The sequence below is a fragment of the Triticum urartu genome, unplaced genomic scaffold (genome assembly GCF_056163025.1).
Source record: "Triticum urartu cultivar PI428250 unplaced genomic scaffold, HENAU_Tu73 scaffold440, whole genome shotgun sequence".
Taxonomy (NCBI): domain Eukaryota; kingdom Viridiplantae; phylum Streptophyta; class Magnoliopsida; order Poales; family Poaceae; genus Triticum; species Triticum urartu.
This window is the reverse complement of record NW_028260621.1, coordinates 5,001-9,690: the sequence shown is the minus strand read 5'-3', so window position 1 is coordinate 9,690 and position 4,690 is coordinate 5,001.

The window sequence follows — 4,690 nt, the reverse complement described above, 5'->3', positions numbered from 1 at the left end:
GTTTAATAAAGAATTATTAGATTTTTATAACAGAAAGACAAAATCAAAGTTTAGTAATCAGTAATCGTTCTTGAATTCGAAGATTTTTCTTTGTTTATTTTACTTTCAGACGAATTCCTAATTGTTTGAATTGTGTAATCTCCCATTATGGAGATTGGTAACCGACTTAAAGCAATTTGATTGTAATTCAATTCATGACGATCATAGGTAGAAAGTTCATATTCTTCAGTCATTGATAAACAGCTTGTTGGACAGTACTCAACACAATTGCCACAAAATATACAAACTCCGAAATCAATACTATAATTAAGCAATTGTTTTCTTTTAATATCCTTTTCAAATCTCCAATCCACAACGGGTAAATCTATCGGACATACGCGAACACATACTTCACAAGCAATACATTTATCAAATTCAAAGTGGATTCGCCCTCGGAAACGCTCTGGTGTAATTGATTTTTCATAAGGGTAGTGAATCGTTATAGGTAAACGATTTGTGTGGGATAAGGTAGTTATGAAACTTTGACCTATGTACCTTGTAGCACGTATTGTTTGTTGACCATAACTCATGAACCCAGTTACCATAGGGAACATATTCATTCTAAATATCTATGAAAAAGATATGTTTCTTTCTCTTGTTTGAGAGAGCTTTTGTGTTGAAAATATTCTTACTATTATTGTATTATCTTATTTATAGTGAAACAAGTTGAGAAGAGGTTGTTAATAAGAGATTGCCCAGGGAAATAGGTAAAAGAAATTTCCATCCAAGATTTAATAACTGATCCATTCTCATCCTCGGTAAAGTCCATCTTATTGTGATAGAAATGAAGAGAAATAAATAAGCTTTAGTTAATGTAATAAATATACCCATTGTCATTTCCAAAATTCCAACTGCTTTATTCATTTGGAAAAAATCAAAAAAGGATATATAGGGAATAGATAAATTCCACCCGCCCAAGTAGAGAACTGTTACAAATAAAGAAGAAACTAATAAATTTAGGTAAGAAACAAGATAAAATAAACCATATTTGATACCGGAATATTCAGTTTGGTAACCTGCTACTAATTCTTCCTCCGCTTCTGGTAAATCAAAGGGTAATCTTTCACATTCTGCCAAAGAAGAAATTAAAAAAACCAGAAAACCTATAGGCTGACGCCAAATATTCCATCCAAAAAAACCGTATTTTGACTGTGCTTCAACTATATCAACTGTACTTGAACTGTTAGATAATCATAGTCGGTGATAACATCACAGTTCCCACCGCTATTTCAAAACCGTACATGAAACCTTAGCTTCATACGGCTTCTCTATGATCAGAAAAAGGAAAGGACTGTTTTGTTCCTAGCCCCGGGGGCGTAGATAGAATTAGATAAAATAAAATAGATTTGAAAGTCCTAAATTAGACCAAAGGAATTCCGTCTGCTAGAATAAGAAAAAGCGCTTCCGATTGATCTCATCCTTTATAATATAATGAAAATTTTTCTTTGTTCAGTAATAACTTAATCTTGGAATAAAACACTTGTTACTTGTTATAGGAATTCAATTAATAAATGGAAAGAGTTGGGTATTAGTTCATGAGCAATTCTGCATGAATATGGATAGAGGAAGGAAATAATGAAAATTTTTTCTAGTGCACTCCATATCTTTTTTACTATTCTTCTTTCCCCAGGGAGGGGGTATTTAAAAAGAAAAAATGGATAAAGGGTTAATTCGTTCTTGATAGCCATTTCCTTAACAAGTGAATGGGAACATACTCTGGATCGGAATCCGAAGAAAGTACTACTTGATAATTTCTACAAATTGCAAGTCCTTATTATGATTCCTTTTATGGGCAAAAATCTCTAATGTTTTAGATTTTCCATTACTAATCCTTTATGTACTTTAGTGTTCCTAACCCTTCACTAACTTTTGGTGGATTCTTCTTATGGATTATTAAGTTATAGTAATAACTAGGAGTATTCTAGTAATGGAATTCCATATCGTGAATCCTTTATTCTTGGCCGCTTCAAGATATGATGACTAATTAAAAAATATCAACCTTGGGATAAAGAGTTTACACTGCTTATGTTTACTTCCACTTTTTTCTTGTACGTAGGAAATGAGATTTTTTCTTTTTACTACAAATTTATAAGCTGTTTTGTTTCACTCATATAGCTATCTAGTTTAACTTACCAACCCAAATACTAAATAAGAAAAGGAATATAAATAGTTAATGGATTTTATAGGAAAAAGATCTATTTTAACGAATCACACGTAGAGATATTGCTAGCACACAAAAAGTTAATGGTATTTCATAACTAATGGATTGAGCAGCAGCTCGTAGACCGCCTGAAAAAGAATATTTATTATTTGAGCTATATCCTGCCATAAGAAGACCAATAGGAGCTATACTTGAAATGGCAATCCATAAAAAAACACCAATACTAAGATCGGCTAAAACAAAATGATATCCCAAAGGGATAACTAAAAAACTTAATAAAACTGATATGACTGCTATAGAGGGTCCAATGCTAAATAAAGAAATATCTCCTCGGGATGGCAGAATATCTTCTTTAAAAAGTAGCTTAGTCCCATCTGCTATAGCTTGAAGCAGGCCCAGGGGGCCAGCATATTCAGGACCAATACGTTGTTGTATCGACGCAGATATTTCTCTTTCTAACCACACAATTACGAGTACCTCTATTGTTATTCCCAAAAGGAGGGTCAAAATGGGTAGAATCGATATCAGTCCATAGACTTCTTTTAATAATTCCAATTTCGAAAAAGAATTGATAGTTTCTACCTCTACCCTATCTATTATCATTTCAACGATCAACTTCCCCCATAATGATATCTATACTACCTAATATCGTCATGATATCAGCCAATTTCATTTTTTTAACTAGCTGAGGAAGAATTTGCAAATTAATAAACCCGGGTGGACGGATTTTCCATCTCCAGGGGAAAAGGCTATCATCTCCTACTAGATAAATCCCTAATTCACCTTTTGGGGCTTCTACTCTTACATAAAGCTCTTGTCTTGACAATTCAAAATTGGGCGAAGGTTTTTTACCAAGAAATTTATACTCAAAATCATTCCATTCAGAATTATTTTCTTTCTTAAAGCGTCGGACTTCTAAATTTTCATAAGGTCCTCCAGGAATTTTTTCTACAGCTTGTTGAATTATTTTGATGGATTCCCTCATTTCACCAATTCGTACTAAATAGCGAGCTAACGAATCCCCTTCTTTTTGCCATTGGACTTTCCAATCAAATTGGTTGTAAGACTCATAAGGATCTACTTTACGAAGATCCCATTGTATTCCAGAAGCTCGTAACATCGGTCCCGATAAGCCCCAATTTACTGCTTCTTCTCCGCTAATAAAACCTACTCCTTCAACTCGCTCTAAAAAAATTGGATTCTGTGTAATAAGTTGTTGATATTCAACAACTCCGCGTAAAAAATAATCACAGAAATCTAAACATTTATCGATCCATCCATAAGGTAGATCGGCGGCTACTCCTCCGATGCGAAAGTAATTGTGCATCATTCGCATACCTGTAGCAGCTTCAAATAGATCATATATTAATTCTCTCTCTCTAAAAATATAGAAAAAAGGAGTCTGTGCGCCGAGATCCGCCATAAAAGGTCCAAGCCATAGCAAGTGAGAAGCTATCCGGCTTAATTCTAACATAATTACCCTAATATAGCTGGCTCTTTGTGGTATTTGAATATTCTCCAAGAATTCTGGTGCATTTACTGTTATTGCTTCTGTAAACATAGTAGCTAAATAATCCCACCTTGTTACATAAGGTAAGTATTGTATAATAGTTCGGTTTTCCGCGATTTTTTCCATTCCTCTGTGTAAATACCCTAATATGGGTTCACAATCAATAACATCCTCACCATCGAGAGTAACGATCAGTCGAAGAACACCATGCATTGATGGGTGTTGAGGGCCCATATTGACTATCATGAGATCTTTTCTTGTAAGCGGTAGACTCATATCCTTTCTTCCTTAATTCATTATTCCATGAAAATGGATTATTCCATGAATTCCTCAAAGCGAGGCTCATCAAAATGAAAAATCTAAGACTACTATAAGACTACTAAAAAAATAATAAAACAAGAAAAAAATTTGAACGATTAAATTACTGCTCCCGAATATTCAACTGACCGATTAATTTCTTATAACGTACTCTATTTTTCTTTGCCAAATAAGCCAGCAAACGTCGACGTTTTCCCAAAAGTCTTCGTAGACCTCTTTCCGATGAAAAATCTTTTTTGTGTAATTCCAAATGTGAAGCAAGTCTCCGTATCTTATTGGTGAAACTGAATACTTGAAATTCAACAGAACCCTGTTTTCTTCTTTTTCTTCTTTAACCATAAATCCAAAAATTTTTCTACCTCCTTTCTTTTTCATGTATTTTTCTGATCAGGAAAAATACAAAATTATGTCAGTTATTTTGAAGTTATTCTAATCTCGTACACACACAAATTTGCAATTATTCATCTACTACTGGAATTTGGATTTATTTTATCGATGCAAATTGGATTTGGATAGAAGGGTACATTCTTTCTAATATTTTAGATAGAAGAAATGTTTCTTCTATCTAAATATTAGAAAGAATTTTGCTGATTTATTTATTGCTATATGCAATTTATGGAATTGATACACCATTTAATTGATATCATTTAGCAAAATGAAAC